We start from the raw sequence: 16,852 nt of genomic DNA on the forward strand, positions 1-16,852 counted from the left end.
ACCTAATGAGTTGCAGGCTAGCAAGGATATATAATAAAACCCTCCCCCCCCCCCCAAAAAAAAACAAATATAAAATAGAGGTTCTGCCTTCTCCTCCTAGCTGACCTCGCCTTCGTGGGCACAGATTGGTCATCACTAGACTTGGCTGTTCTGTGATAACACAGGTCAATAACATGACAGGCACATGTCAACTGATTTGTTTTCTCAATTAAGTAGAGTAAATGGACTTGAAGGTCCTAGTCTTGGAGATTCAGACTAAAATTCCTGATTTATTGGCATGGTTCAAGGACAGCCGCGTTAGCGTTCTTTGAGTGATTTAAAGTCTTACGTGAAGTGCAGTATGAAGAACTGAATACTATAATCTAGGAGTGGTTACATAGAGCACAGCTGTTACATTTCTTAACTTGATATCCTGCCTATGAATTCCATCGTCATTGACTGAGTTCTAATTCCTTGGTCTTTTTCACTGAGTAAGTGCACTTGGCTTTGATTTCCCGGCATCCATATTCCTACCCTGTGATAGCAGCACCATGGTTTTCCTTGATCAGCCTCTTCACCACCCTGATTCTCTGTACCCACAGGGAGAATGTAATGGAAGCTTCTCTTGAAACTGATGAGGAGGCTGGACTCTTTGCCCAGCAAGTTGCAAGACTTTGAGTTACTATTGCATGCAGCCAAAGTAAAAGAAGGCAAAACGGAAGAAAGGGGGACGGGGATACCCAAGTCTCTATGGCATCATTTGAACCAACTCAACAATGCTTGAAGTCAGATTTAACTTGCAGTGTTCAGTTTGTCAAAAATATAATCAGGGAAAAAAGTTTACTTCATGCACCAGGAAAAAAAACATACATAGCACAATCCAGGGGAGTTAGCCTAGAGGAGCAGTGAGAGCCTTACTAATGAAACAAGGAAGATAAAGAATGGTATTTCTTGTCATGACTGACTTAAAACTTACATTCCTCTCCAGGTAGCTGTGCTCCATGAATTTATGTGTTCATTTCTAATTGCCTGAGCGTTTTAAGGGTCGTGCTGGCCTGGGAAACCTTGCATTTTGCTGGTGGGTGGAGCTTGCATTTCTGAGGAAGGGGGGCTGTTTTCAGCTTTGGTTATATGATTATGGATGTTTGTGGTAAGGGCTTATTCAGACTGTGGCCTCCAGAAAGTTCCCTAGCTGCCCCCTTTTGGTCATTCTCTCAGGTGAGTTGAACATGACTGTGGTCAGTGTTGCCCTTGTTCCTCTTATTTTCTTGCTCAGTTCTCATGAGTTCCATCCCATGAGCTAGTGGCCTCCAATGTGTAAGCCTTTTTACAAGATGAAACTCAAGGACAATTCTCAATATGACTAATAGGAGGGTAATAAAAAGAGTGAGATGTACCCTCAAGTAAGCCCCCCCATTTGAAACTTAATCAGTCAGTTGATCAGGTCAACTGAGATAGGTAGAATACATGGGCATGACTGTTCAGATCTCCCATTCAGGATTACAGTCTCTGATTTACTAATAGAAAATGCCACTTTGTTCTCTTATAAGGGCATATAGCTCCTCCTTATTGAGCAGTGAGTTTTCCAAGAATGCTCTTGTTGGTACACAGCTGAGTCTAAATTGCTTGTTTCATTAGTGTTTCTTAAAGGAAGACCTCATTAAAGTGATTTTAAAAGAGCTTAGATATATTGATAAGTGATTTCCCCTTTAATTTAAAAGCCATAGTTGAGGGGAAAATGCCTTAGTAAAACTCAGTGTTCAAAGTATTTGTGTAGAAAAACTTTGTATGTGTCATAGTCTGTGTGTGGGGTGGGGGGAGCAATATTAATCATAGTGTTAAGGGGGCTGGAGAGATGGTTCGGTGGTTAAGAGCCACAAACTGTTCTTCAGAGGGTCCAGGTTTAAGTCCCAGTATCCACATGGCAGCTCACAGTGGTCTATAACTCCAGTTCCAGAGAACCACACACCCTCACCCAAACATACATGAAGGTCAAATAGCAATGCACATTAAAAGAGGAGAGAGAGAGAAAGAAAGGAAAGAAGGAAAGAAAGGGAGAAAGAGAAAGAAAAAGGAGAAAGAGAGGGGAGGGAAGAAGGAAGGAAGGAAGGAAGGAAGGAAGGAAGGAAGGAAGGAAGGAAGGAAGAAGGAAGAAAGGAAGGAAGGAAGGAAGGAAGAATAGTGTTAAGATGGAGGCCAGCCCTACCCACCAGGAATACACCATGGTTATTTCCTGCACACTGACCCCTGAATATTGCCATTTTGAATAAGTGTAGTTTAAATCAAGTTAAGACACTTAATGAATTTGATGACGGACTCAAGGGTCTGTTACTGTACTCCTCAAGAGAGTTAACTAACCAGGAGAAGGCTGGTGAGATTGTCCTAGAAAGGGGGGATTTTGTGAAATCGGTTTAAGTTTAGTAAAGGGCTTCCTGTGTTGTGTTTTTCAAAGGAGATATCTTAATGCTGATTTGAAATTGGTTTCTAGACGAGAGAGTCTATAATAAAGAAATATTGGGCTCCCAGGATCTACAGACCCCTTTGCATCTGAGGCAGCATCATAGTTCCACGCGTATCCTTGCTAGTTTGGGGAAATGTTGGACAATATCCGTTCCTTTCTGAAAGACACAAATTCCTGTTGCAGCTCCATCATGACCTCAGCATTGCAGTACGCCTTTGGGAAACTGAAGTTTATCTCCAAGTTTATGGCCCTTGAAAGGTAATTGTTGCAGTAATTGATTTGGTCAACTCCTGAGTCCTCTTTGAAAAATCAAAGCAAAGAAGCAAATCACAGCATCAGGATAGATGTTCTGAGGAATTGAAGAATTTTCAGATCCTGATGAAATGTTAGGAGGAGATTATATTTATTTAAAAAAAAATACTATCTGTGAGGCATTGCTGCCCAAGTATCAGCTGTATTATTGATTTTCCCTCCAAGCAATAACAAATATATGTGTTCATTTTTGTCTACAGGGATGCTAAAGACTAGAACTGAGTCTTCTATTGATACCTTTGCCAATAGGAGGTTAGCATGAGATGGGAGCTCTTGGAGTAACATGGGCTGGGGAGATGACTCAATCGGTAAACTACCTGCCTGCCTTGCAAACACAAGGACCACAATTAAGATCCTCAGCACCCACCTAAAAGTGTTAGGCGGAGCCAGACACAAAGGGGATCCCTGTAGTTCACACAAGCTATTCCAGCCAGTTGGAGACCTCTCTAGAAATATGCGGGGGAGCCATAAAGGAAGGCAAATTACCTTCTGGCCTTAGCATGCACATAACACCTGCATACACACATGTATGTGCGTGCATGCACACACACACATACACACATACACCTCACATTCGTTCTTGAACTAACGGCTTTACTTTCAACTCTAAGATCTCTGGCAAATTTCCATTCTTGTCCATGTTTTGGTTTTGTTTTGATTTTTGTCTTTAGTGGACATGTTTAGAGAACACCATTGTGAACTGGTACCAGGTAAAAATCCCTGTAATTTCAGTCTTCTCTAGAGTGGGTTCTTGTATAGCTTAGCTTAAGAGACAATCCTTTATTCATTGCTCTTTCTGCTTGTAACAAAGACAAGTGCCTTTATCCAAAGAAGTATAATCTATAAGTCTTTTCAAGTTAAAGCAAGTGGGCTGGGAGATGGCTGAATGATAAAAGAGCTTGTCACAAAGATGTGAGGACCAGAGTTCAGATCCCCAGCACCCATATAAATATCCATATGGCGGCACACCTGCATTCCCAGTGCTCAGAAGGTAGAGTGATAGATCTACAGAGTAAGCTGCTAGGCAGATTAGTTTAGCAGCAAGTTCTGGCTCAGTTGAGAGAGGCTGCCTCAAAGAAGATGTGGAGAGGGATGGAAGAAGACTCCTTAGTTCGACCTTGGGCCTCCACATATGTGTGGGTACACATGTACACCTGAATTCACACACACTTGTTCCTACATACACAAATGTATATATGAACACTGCACACACACATTCAAGAAAGCCAAATTAGAGCAATTATCTTGGAACAGCTGTAAATACAAAGTCATTGATTTGCTTGACAGTGGTTCCTCTTCTGTCCTAATGTCCTCTCAAAATGGTCTGCTAAATGCTGTAATTCTATCAGGGGAGTCATTTCCCATTCTATCAGATGTTTCTCAAATCAGTCGCTTATCTCTGTACATAGTCCATTAACAAAATGGAATGACAAGGCCACTTCATCAGATCAGCCAATAAGACCACGGTGCTGTTGAAACATTTCTTCTAGGTACGTATAATAGCACACAGCAGAGAGAGAGGAGAGAGAGAAAGGAGAGAGAGAGAGAGAGAGAGAGAGAGAGAGAGAGAGAGAGAGAGAGAGAATATGCATGTTTAAAACTGGTCTGTATATTTATTCTTAAAGAAAAGCTAAGAATGTTCTTAAGATTTACTTTCCTGTTTTTCTAGCTCCTATTTATCCATCCTTGGAGGCACGTTTCAAAGGATTGCTGCAAAGTCTAGAGGGACCATTCCAGGCTAAATCCAGGACTACCAAGTAGACGAATGGATAGAATCAGGGATTCTTGGAATTTACACACAAAGAACTTCGATTTACCCATACCTTTCATTTGTTTTGTTTTGTTTTGTTTTTGTTTTGTTGTTGTTTTTCAGGTCTGAAAAATACTTTACGATGGCTCAAAATTTGTCTTGAGACCAAGATTCCAATTCTGCTTATGCTGGTGCCTCAAGTTTATCACCTCACCTTAAATGACATCTGGGATGAAAAAATTCATGAGGAAGGAGAATCAACAGGGCCAGTACATTCAAAATAGGCAGACCATGGAAGTAAACAGAGGAGAGTGAGTGGGTCCTATCTGATTTTAGCCTTGAGTTTATTAGCACGTCGTTAAGATTCTTATAGGGAGGATTGGAGTGTAATTCTTTTAGAAACCTTTATATGCCAATTAAATGATGCAGCCCATGGTTTGGGGAGATTTTTCTAACTCTTTACAACCTCTTTCTCAAAGCACTTCCAATAAGAACTATTTTATCTAAGGTAGAGATCCCCAAAGTGGCCACAACAATTCTAAATTACCCTTAGCGAAGCTCACTAAGGATAATTTTCCAAAAACATAAAATTCTATACTTTAATTTTTAAACTGCCACTGACCCTCAGACCTTAGCACTCGGGCCTTGGAACCCAGTATCTAGGCCACAACACCAACTGGGAAGGAACAGAGATCAAGTGCACTTGCTGAAGTTCCATTTCCTGCTAGCTGTTCTTGTTAACTGAGGTGTGTCAGCCCCAGATGTGATTTTTGTGCTTAAAAAGTGAAAACTGGGAAGGCTGGGGGCTGTATGATTTGGGCAAGGCCCCTGTGCAACTGTCGGCTATAAAGACTTTCTATTGGCTGTAAGAGTCTGTGTGTTCTCTGAAGGAGTTACCTCACAAGAAAATTGGTAAGCAGTCAAGTACGAGAGGATGCTAACACTAGAACTCCAAGATGCAAGGAAGAAGTAAGCATGTAGGCTCTGTGGGTCCCCTGGCTTTCTTTGCAGCTTCTCTGGATTGTCTGTGTATTCCTCCTCTGACAGAAAATGAGACCAAACTTTTCGTAATACTATAAAGACGTGGGAAGACATGAAAAGAAGGGAGGCAGGTGCTTAGTCTCCACCCAGACTCTACCTTGGCCCAACCTCTTTAGTGACTAGGGACACTGTGATAAATAGGAAAAGAAAAATCCACAGGGTCTGCCCCAGCACGATTATGCTCCGTAGATAGAAAATCCTGCCCTCAACTGTAGTAGTTTGAATGAGAATGGCCCCTATAGACTCATATGTTTAATACTTGGCCCCCAGTTGGTGGAGCTGTTTGGGAAGGATTAGGAGGTGTGTCACTGGGGGTGGGCTCTGGGTTGTAAAAGACTTGCACCTTCCCAGTATTCCTCTCTCTACTTCTCACTTGCCAATCAGGGCGTAACCTCTCAGATGTTTCTGCTACCGTATTGTTGTTCTGGCATCATGGACACTAGCCCTCTCAAACTGCAAGCCCAGTTAAACACTTCCTTTTCTAAGTCACTCTGGTCATGGTGTTCTATCACAGCAATAGAAAAGTAACTAATATATCAACCATCTTAACTCATTATACTGTCATTACCTTATCATTAAATTGTGAGGGTATTTTTTTTAAGATTTAATGTTTTAATTTTAATGTGTGTGTGTGAGGGAGAGAGAGAGAGAAGAAAGAGAGAGAGAGAGAGAGAGAGAGAGAGAGAGAGAGAGAGAGAGAGTTCAGGTGTTCACAGAGGCTAGAAGGATCAGACACCCTGGAGCTGGAGAGGTGCCATGGATACCACGTGAGTATTGGAAGTTGAATTCAGGTCTTCTGCAAGAGCAATAGACACTTTTAACTGTAAAGTCATTTTTTTGCTGTGGTCAACTATGGTGTTGACTGCTTCTTATGAGCCTTCAAAGAGGATCACGAGAAAAATTATTCTAGGAGGGAAACTCAGTTTACCATAATTAGAGAGGAAAAAAACTATCCTCTAACTCCAATGGATGCATCATCCACCTCACATAGTCATTAAAACTTCTGAAATCAATATCTTTCTCCGCTGCCCACCCTTGATTGAGCCCACTCTTGAGTTGTGTGGAATGTATTTTAGCTTTACTAAATAAACCTCTTCTTAATCTCTCTCTCTCAATCTCTCTCTCTCTCTCTCTCTCTCTCTCTCTCTCTCTCTCTCTTTCTCTCTCTCTCTTTCTGCTGCATTCTTTCCTCTAGGAAAACAAAAGCCAAGAACTCTTTACCTGGCGACAGTAAGATAAGAAAAGGACAGACACCAATCCAGAAAATTCCAAAGTCAAAAGAACCAGACACTCAGCTTCCAGCAGGTAGGCCCGAGCTTGGACAGCTGGATGATGAAGGGCATTGCTCTCTGCCAGCACCGACTACTTGAAATGCACATTCCTTTTAGGGCAGCAATACTGCCTAAGCTTGTTGTAGCCGACTGGTTAGGAATTCTAAGGTCATGCTGACCCAGGGAGCCTTGAATCTTGTTTATGGTTACAGCTTGCAATTCAGGAAGATAAGAATAGTTTTTAACTTTTTGGCTGGGTGACAAGGGATGTTTATTCTTGGGTAGTTCAATAATAATCTCTACAGAAGTTTATCATTAGCAAGTTACGGTGGAAGAACAAATTGCTGGGGTAGGGTGCTGCTTGTTTAAACTAATTCGAGCCTTACTCAAGAGTCCTAGCTAACATTCTGGCTTTCTATGCAGTGGAGAGCTAGTAAGTGTTTACTGATCCGTTCTCTTTGGGAGGGGAAAGGAAAATACCTGATGTGTCACGCTTTCCTACTTTGTAGTCTAAACATTCTCTGTGAGCACACAGCTATCGACAGAAGGCCTATGGGCTTGCAGGTACTCTGAAAATGTAGCCCCATCAGCTCTCACCAGCCAGACTCAGGACACTGCTCCCCTCCCCCACAAAGCCAAGCCACAATCATCAACCAGGGAACCTTCCTCTGATAGCAACTCGGCATGAGCACTGCAACCAGCACTGTGTGGGGAAGTCGACCATGCTCTGCGTTTAGCTGCTTGTACTTTCCCTTTTGTCGAGCGTAAACGGAGGGCCAAGCGAGCAGAGGGTGAGAGACTTTGAAGAACTCCGTCCTAAATGGGATGTCTTCATCAAAACCTCCTCTCGGGGCTCAGAGATCTATGTGGAAGAGGAGGGGGAAAGATTGTGCGAGCCAGAGGTGGAGGATGACTCCAAGACACAGCATCTTCTAGGCACAGCAGGGTTGATATGAACACATGAACTCACAGAGACTGGGACAGCAGGCACAAGACGTTCACAAGTTCAAACCACGCAGAATCCCAGCACTGAGGGGGGGAAACGGACACCAAGTCCCACCTCTCAAGAAACTATTTGTTGTCGATATCTTCGGCAAAAGGAAAAATCTATTCTCCCTAGTGGAAAGTCACTGGGTGTACCAACCACATTCCAGGGCAGGCCCCATGCCCAGGAGCAGTTGACCAACATACAATGAATTCCATTTTGTATGTGGGTTTTTTGTTTTATTTTGGTGGTTTTTTTTTCTTTAGTGGTTTTTATCATTTGCTTTGTTTTCTGTTTCATGACAGCGAGAAAGGATCTGAGAGGAGTTGGGGGAGGGGAAAATATGATCAAAATATATTGTATGGAAAAAAGTTAATAATTAAAAGAATTTCCAGTATCCTGAATCATTCTGTCAGCCAATTGATTATGTTGTGTTGGACAAAGAAATGAGATAACTCTACCTTACCATGGCTGATTTTTTTTTTTAAGGAATCCATGCTTCCGATAGATCACTTTCCATTCTGCATGGCAAACCACCCGATAAACCCTCCAGGCTAGCGTTTGAATGGCAGAGCAATGGTCTTGCTACTTTTTGAATCTATTCTATTCCTTTTTTCCTCTGGAAACTTGAATGTGCCTCCATCCAGTCCTCGTTAGTGTCTTCTTCCTCCCCTCCCCCACTCCCTCATCTGAAGATATTGTCTGGTTTATGTTGTCCAGACTGGCCTCAAACTGAGAGTCTCCTGCCTCGGTGTCTCAGGTGCTCCTACAATAGGTATTCGCTGCTGAGCCCGCCAATCTGCTAATAGTCATCAGCTGTTCTGCACTTCCACCGTGGGAAAAACCAGAAACAGCTGGCGTTGCGATCTTGTACAGCCTTACCATTTTCATCCTTTTAGTTCTGTCAGTATCTGACTTTCTCCCAACAGAGTCTCGATTTCAAATGTTTCCAGAGGCCTACTCTAATTGAAGAAGCTAGAGTTCTTTCCTAATCTTCCTCCAGCCTTCAGATCGATTCTACCATAAACAATATTTTCTGTAGCCCTTTGATATATGCGTACTGCCACAGAGACGCTCTATTTCCTTCTCCCCTGCCCTCCACCAAATGCCCTTCCCTGTCAGCCTCTTTCAAGTTGTGGATTTCCAAGCAGAACAGTACTCGCTGAACATTAGCTATAACTCCTTTCCCTTTCTAGGGTTCCTTCTGAAGGATTCAACTCTCCAGTAGGTCATATTTTCCACGGGATACTCTGCCCTCCAGGAGTTCTCGCTAAGACTGAGGTCCTCTCCTTGAACTTGATTATATATTGATGCCTACAATAGGAACAGGCTCCAAGACCTTAACGACTAATAGCTGATCCATTAAAAATTATTTCATCCAGTATTTGTTCTCAATATCTCTCTCTCTCTCTCTCTCTCTATCTCTCTCTCTCTCTCTCTCTCTCTCTCTCTCTCCTCCCCCCTTTCAATATCCCATACCCAAGCTTGGAGAGGGGTTTCACTGTGTAGACTCTGATTGGTCTGGATCTTGCCATGTAGACCAGGTTGGCCATGAACTCACAGATCTGTTTGCCTCAGCCTCCCCTCTGGAGTGCTAGGCTTAAACGCATGTACCATCATATCCAGCCAATGATTCTTTCTTTGCTTTTATTGATCTGTTTGAGGAGCTGTTAGGTTTGAAGGGCTGTGCTGATGAGTGCATTTATCTCCATCTCTGGTGACATGCCTTGTCCTTGACCGAGTCTTGGGGGTCTAGAAGCTTTGACATACTCCCGATACCCCAAATCCTGTTTTGGGGCATCATCTCCACAGCTAGATCTTTGCCTCCCAAAGCTTATTCCAGCTGCCCTTCAGGACAGAACATGAAAATAAAACCAAGCTCTGGGCTGTCAGGCCAGGAAGCAGCATAGCCTCAGCATTGAAAAGGAGTCCTTGTTCTTGGGTTCTGTTCCCATCTTTGTTACTTGCTGACGCTATGACGCTAAGCCACTTTAACCCTCTTGCCTTTCTACTGGATAGTGCCAGGGAAGGCATGGCATTTCTCCCCCGGAGTTAAGAGTGAAATGAGATGAAGTACTTGACGGTGTTTGGGAGCAGAGCAGTGCACACAGGACGGCTTGTTAGTGGCATTACAAAAGCTTCTTGAAAAATAGGGGCTGTGACATTGATTCAGAGTTGTGGGGTTTTTACCAAGTCATCAGCCTCTCATGATCAAAAGGGTCTACGTGACTGATTGAACATCACAATAGAAGGAGAAAGAAGGCTAATGCGTTTGCTTAGCCCATTGATCTTCATTTCTTTTGATTGGCACCATTACTAGTGAAGCTCAACTGAACATTCTGACTATTGGAACTGTTTTTGACTTTGGCCAGCTTAAGAGAAACAGTGGCCCCCGGAAAGCACCATAGTTAACTGCTTCCGTGTCACTTTGAACAAACTCTTCTCTGCTCCCTAGCTTCCGGGGAGAGGGGGAGAATGGGGAGAGAGAAAAATTGGCTTGTTTCCCTGTTAGTAACTTACTGCTGGTAACTTAGAACTGATAAACTAATTGCTGTCCTTGTGTGTGTGTGTTCGAGTGAGTAGGGGGGAGGAAGAGTTTGAGAGACAGTTTTCTTTAAGTCCACTGGTTATTAATAAAGTCTCAAGAAAGGAAAGTAGCCAGAAGATTTGGGCGTGGCTGTGCCACACATATCTCCTCTCCTACTTAAAATAAACTTTTTAGAAATAAGGTTTTACATCAGATTTAGTAAACTTAAAGAAGTTTATGTCATTGATTACATGTGAATGTCATTATGTAAATAATATCAGGGAGAAAATGATTGATTTAAAAATTTAGCGTGTGTGCTAATGTATGCCAGCTTGTGCCCTCCCTGGCAAGGCTCTCAGTGCCTCCAAGCTTGTTGACCACAGTTCTGTCGTGAGGTTTGCTGAGCCATTGTCCACTTCCCTGCCATGCAGGAGATTTGGGGACTACTCCCCCATTTTGTATATGGGAACACATACAAAAACATGTACCTTAACAAAAAGATGTAGTTGGAGGTAGATCATGGCTGCTTTTTAAGACGATGCAGCATGTTTTTATTTATCTGCCTTCTCTCTCCTTCCTTCTCTGACTGACTGTCTTATTCAAATAGATCATAGTACGCTTTTTCCATATTCAATAATACCTTGCTAAAATTCTTCCCAGGCAACTGGTATCACAGCCGTTTTCCTACTGATGGGTTTTCCTCTCTCTCGCTCACCTCCCTCCCCTCTCCATTCTCTGCCCCCCTCCTGTGACCCACACAATTTATTTTAATTAACGTCATGAATAATCCTTTTATGAATAAATCAGATCATCATGTTTCTGCTCAAGACCCCAAAATGACTCTCCATTTCACCGCCAATTGAAAATCAAAGCCCTAATATTATTTACATAATGATATTCATATGTAATCAATGACTTAAATCGCTTTTCCCCCCAGCTTGTAAATATGTTAGAAAAGAGGTCGAGGACAAAGCAGAGCCTGCCATTTTCCAGTTGTGGCTCAGAGCCACGGGATTCACCCACACATTTGTGAAAATTTAACCCCAGGACACAACACTGCACCAGCTAAGAACCAGTTCTAAAGCTCCTGCCAAGGCAGGTAGGAGCAGGATCAGTGAAAGGCAAACATGGAGGGGTGAAACCTGCAGTATGTCAGAGGCAGCGGGTGGGGGGGCAGCACCCGCCCAGGTCATACTAATTCCTCAGGACTGCCAACCCTAAGACAGCTGGCCTTCACTGCAGGCACAGCGCTTTTGCCCACAGTAGGTGCAGCCTCTGGAAGTTGCTTGTGCTGGTCATTTTTCCCAACTGAGCTGCACAGTGAGGCTGTCTATCTGCCCCTGAGGGGTTGTCAGGCATCGTAGCCAAGCGTGCAGGATCTCCAGCATTGTTGTGTGCGTGTCCAGGTCCTGTACTGGCTGCTCCAACCTGTCCATCACTGCAGACACCTTCTGTCACTTGTACTGAACTCTGAGTCTGTCCCCTTCGTGGTCACAGCTGTCTGCACCTTAGAATCCACTGCATCGATGTGGGACATGTGAGCAGACTCCTCCGTTTCTTCTTCACTTTGGCCTGTTCAGTCTTGGAGTCCTTCTCTGCCCTTTTGGCTAGCTTTTCCAGCTGCTTCACCGTGAACTTCAACAGGACTAAGGGATGGTCCATGGCCAGTCAGGCAGCATGGGGGTGGGGACAGCACAGGATACCCCCACTGATGTTTGAAAAGTAGGAAATATTTGCAAAGATGGAGAGGGAAAAGCAGTCACAAACATAACAAACACATTAACACGTCTTTTCAACTCTTGGCCACACATATAGGTATGCCCGTATGTTGGAAATGAATTTCAGCAATACTGTAAGAAGACTGTTTTTCCAGGCAAATTTAGCTTGCCATCAGATTGGCATTATCAGGGCTCTGAGGATGGCTACCGAATAACCAACGTGAGTCCTTAGTGAACCTGGCACCAGATGATGGAGGGAACCGGTTCTAGGTACGCGGGTGGCCACTGCCATTGGCACAGGTTCCGACTGGCTTGATTAACTCTGGCATCTGGTAGACACTTCCCCCAACCAGGGGATCCAAGGAGATGTTTTCAGTGGCTCCGTCACCCTAACCTTCAATACTCCTTACTGCACATCACCTGCCTCCTGCAGGCATCCTCCCTCCGAGACGCAGTGTGCAGGGCACAGCTGTCAGAAAGACAAGGTTTGTGCTCTCTTCCCCGACAGTGCCCCTTCCACCTCATTAACTCAAACAGCGTTTATCATCTCTCTCTTAGCACAGCCTCACTCCCCCAACTTCCAAATAAAATACCTAACACTTACAAACATACACACATTCATACATGAATAAAAACATTGTTTGCTGGAATCTTCTCGTAATTCTTGATTTGGGTCCTGAAGTAGCAAACTTATAAATTTCCCACTCAGTCACGAGATTCAAATATACTAAAATCATGAAAGGTGTAAAAATATCTTTTCATCTGATCTAAGTCACAAATGGTAGTAAAGGGACGTTAAAATTATAAAATCGAATTCTTCTGTCTTATATAAACAAGTACACAGGAAGTAGACCTAGCAGCTGGTACCCTGCCCAGCCGTCTGAGAAATGAGACTGAAAGAAAAGCTTCAGCGGGCCTTGCAGACTTTCAGACCAATCCCTGCTCGGGGTGACGTGACCTTGGCTATGTCAGGAAAGTTCCTGCTTGGGCTGGTAGCTTTGAAAAGTGTGAGTCATAATCCTGTCACCAACCAGAGGCTCAATCTTTCAGAGAGGAGGGGGCGGAGATGGGGCTTGAGAACCGGGCTTCCTGGGTCCAGTCAGAAACTCAGAATGGCAATTTACTGATTGGAGTCAGGTACGTGTATCTTCCTAGCAGCTCCGAGCGGAGATTCTGTCTCCAGGTGACGTCATCGAGAGTCGGCCGAACACCAGATGCTGTGGCTAAGTGAACAAGACAAACTGGGGCTCGCCCAAGCGTGCCTAACATCTGCTCATCCTCTCCCTTTAGGGAAGCCACACACAAAGTCAATTTATGATCCGAAGGCTGTGTTGAGAGCCCGAAAACAGAAGCAAAATTACAGTAAGGAGTGCAGCGTTAGCGAGCGAGCAAGTGGCACCCAGCCCGGCAGGTCATGAAGTTAGCTCTGCCCAAATGTGGGTCGGTGGGTCCTGGCAATGGTAACTAATTTGGGGGGTTGTCGATCTTTTTTTTTTTCTCTCTCCCTTGCGTGGTACTGAGATTGAACTAGAGTCTCATACATGCTGAAGAACGGCTCGGACAACTGAGTTACATCTTCCCCATTCCGACTGCTTTTTCTCACTTATCTCTGGACCTCTCTTTCCCTGTCCCTGCCTGTCTCTCTCTTCTCCCTCAACAAATTTAAGTAACTGTAAAGAATAGCGCTGAGTATGGCGGTACATGCTTGTAATTCTAGCACTCAGGAGGCAGAGACAGGACCTCTGAGTTCGGGGCCTGAACGATCTATACATTGAGTGTCAGGACAGCCAGAGCTGTGCAGTGAGAACCCTGTCTCAACAAAACGGAAGAAGAAATAAAACAAATGGAAATGAATGGAAATTAGGTTTAAAAACTGTAAATAATAAATGATGATGACTGTCAACACTCAGCAAGGGTTTCCCTTGCTCCACATCTTAACTCAGATACTTTCAGGCTTTTCTCTCTCTCTCTCTCTCTCTCTCTCTCTCTCTCTCTCTCTCTCTCTCTCTCTCTCTTTTGATTTTGTTTTTTGTTTTCGAGACAGGGTTTCTCTGTAGTTTTTGGAGTCTGTCCTGGAGCTAGCTCTTGTAGACCAGTCTGGCCTCGAACTCACAGAGATTCGCCTGCCTCTGCCTCCTGAGTGCTGGGATTAAAGGCGTGCGCCGCCACCACCACCTGGCACATTTTTCTTCTTTAAAGGAATTTTTTAAAGTAAATACAATGGATGCTTCTTGTGAGGAACACAAATGGCTGAGAGCAACACAAAGGTCAATGGTTGAGAATAACCACCCAGGATATGACACCCGGAAGTGTTCGTCATTAATGTTAGTCAAACTTCTAATTATTTATTTATTTTAGTTAGTCGTATTTGGAATACAGACTGGTTTCAAATTTCCCATGTATCTATGCTAGTCTTGAATTCAAGACCCTCCTGCCTGAACCTCCCATAAACTGAGATGCCGGCATGCCCCAGCTTGGTCAAATACTTCCTAAGAAACACATTCAATAGAAGACAAACTAGATAGATTGAATGGCAAAAAATGTTTTTGCTTCTTAAAAGAACATTCTGCCCTATGTAATTTTTTTAGATAAAAATATTAAAGTCTGTCAAAATTAGCAGAAAAAATAGAAATAGGTAAAAACGAAGGGATAATTAGACCTCAGAATAATTCTATTTTTATCTATAAGAGGAGGATAATTTAAGTTTAAAAAGGTAATTGTGAGGAACATTGACATTAGGGATTTGTAATTATATATATATTAGCATATATAATGATTTCATGATGACTTTTTGCACGCACACACACACGCACACACACACAATGCACTTTGATCACACCACCTTTACCCCTCCTCCTGCAGAGGTTTTTTGTAAGTGCTATCAGTTACCTATACATTATGAAGCACAGCGTTTGAATACACATTTCTCCTTCCCTTCTCCAGATCTCTGTTCTGTTACATTTGCATCTATGTGTCTGTGAGTCTGTACTCACAGAAGCATACACACGTGTATACTGACTTGTGCTGTATAGGTCTGTGAGTCTGTACACACAGATGCATACACACGTGTGCACTAACTAACGCTATCTATGTCTGTGAGTCTGTACTCACAGATGCATACACACGTGTGTACTGACTAGTGCTGTCTATGTTGTGACTCTGTACACACAGATGCATACACACATGTGTACTGACTAGTGTTGTCTATGTCTGTGAGTCTGTACACACAGATGCATACACACATGTGTACTGAGTAGTGCTGTCTATGTCGTGAGTCTGTACTCACACATGCATACACACATGTGTACTGACTAGTACTCTCTATGTCGTGAGTCTGTACTCACAGATACATACACACGTGTGTGCTGACTACTGTAGTATACTTTACTGTCACCTATGTAACCATTCTGTTCTGTCTACAGCCATTATTCCCATTACTATTAACTTGATACTAGCTGAATTTGATTCAGTCTTTAGTCTTGTTTTTGTGTCTTCATTTATGAGTTCTTTCTTCTAAATTCTTTGTACATTAGCTGGATGCTGATCACAGATCCCTATATATTGGCACTGTACTTTATGAGTCCTTTCATGTATTGAAGAATATGCTTCATGTTTTTAAATGTGTAGTAGCCTCCTGGTTAGATACAATGTCATTAAGTCAGGCTTTCTTTCCTTCAGAATTTTGTATTATTATGCCCAGTCCATGGGGACCCCAAAAGACCATCAGGAAGACCAACACACTGAAATGCAAAAGCAAGGTTTATTATCATGCACAAATACAAACCAGTAGGGACCTCGTCAGCGCAGAAGCAAGAGGAAGAGCCCCACCCTTCTAGAGAGCATTATATAAAGGCAAAAAACCAGGGAAGTTGCATTAGCCGGGTTTGGGGTGACGGGTTCAATCCTGACTGGCACGTTTCTAGGGACTTTCACAATTTTTGTTTTTCGAACCTCACTTGTTGCTTGTCAAGTTTTCTTATTGGCTGACTGACTTCTACGGTTATCTGTGCTTTCTAGATGGCTACCCTAGTCATTTCTGGACTGGAATGTTTTCCGGAAAATAGCTTACACAAGACACAAGATGGAAGCAGAGGACAAAATGGAGGAACTTTGGTTCTTCAGTATAATGGCTTTCCTGTCTCCTAGTACTAAAATAGTCCTGTAGGGAAGTTGGAGCCTGTCTAAATTTTAGCTTCTGAATAAACTTGCTTTCTGCTTGCATGTTAAGCTTTTAATTTTCAATGGTAAGTAAGCTATATCTAAAAATTCCTTGCTTCTGGCTTGCCCCATTGATCTGAAGATGGTTTTATATATTTATCTGTTTTGTATGTTTTGTGCTCTCTCTATATAGAATTTTCCAATTTAAGGAAGCACTTACGGTACTGTCTGATTGCCTTTCTCTCATTGGTTTCTCTCTCACTGATTTAGTGGCTGCCCATTTCCACTGAGATTGTCCTGTCTCCCCTCCTGTTTTCAGGGTTGTCTGCTTGCTTCTCTTCCACTTCATTATGTCGATAGTTAGCGTGGCTCCTAGTGTGTTCACGGTCTCACTCCCTATCCTGTCTTTCTTTTCATCTTGTTTATCTAATCAATAGAGCCTCGTTTGGAGGTCCTTCTCCAGGAATAACTGTCCTGCCCTCCTCTTCCACAGGTAGGGTGACTGAGGGACCGCCCTATTTGTATTGCCAGACTAGTTCGCCATTCTTTCTGCAAATGAATCTGCATTTTTTTTAAAAAAAATTAAGTTATGGAGATGTGCCCCTTTAAAACATTTCATTTGGTATTTTGCTTTCCATTGTTATAATTTA

The 16,852-nt window shown here is 43.1% G+C and overlaps 1 long non-coding RNA gene across 1 annotated transcript; it reads left to right on the forward strand.

The window, feature by feature from the left end:
• The first annotated feature begins 4,325 nt into the window (after positions 1 to 4,325).
• Positions 4,326 to 8,180, forward strand: LOC146893619 (uncharacterized). Its single transcript, XR_015738251.1, has 3 exons — positions 4,326 to 4,813; positions 6,739 to 6,848; positions 7,578 to 8,180. It is a non-coding gene; the product is annotated as an uncharacterized LOC146893619 (long non-coding RNA).
• Positions 8,181 to 16,852: the final 8,672 nt, after the last annotated feature.

The sequence above is a fragment of the Myodes glareolus genome, chromosome 7 (assembly GCF_982192425.1).
Source record: "Myodes glareolus chromosome 7, mMyoGla1.1, whole genome shotgun sequence".
Lineage (NCBI taxonomy): Eukaryota > Metazoa > Chordata > Mammalia > Rodentia > Cricetidae > Myodes > Myodes glareolus.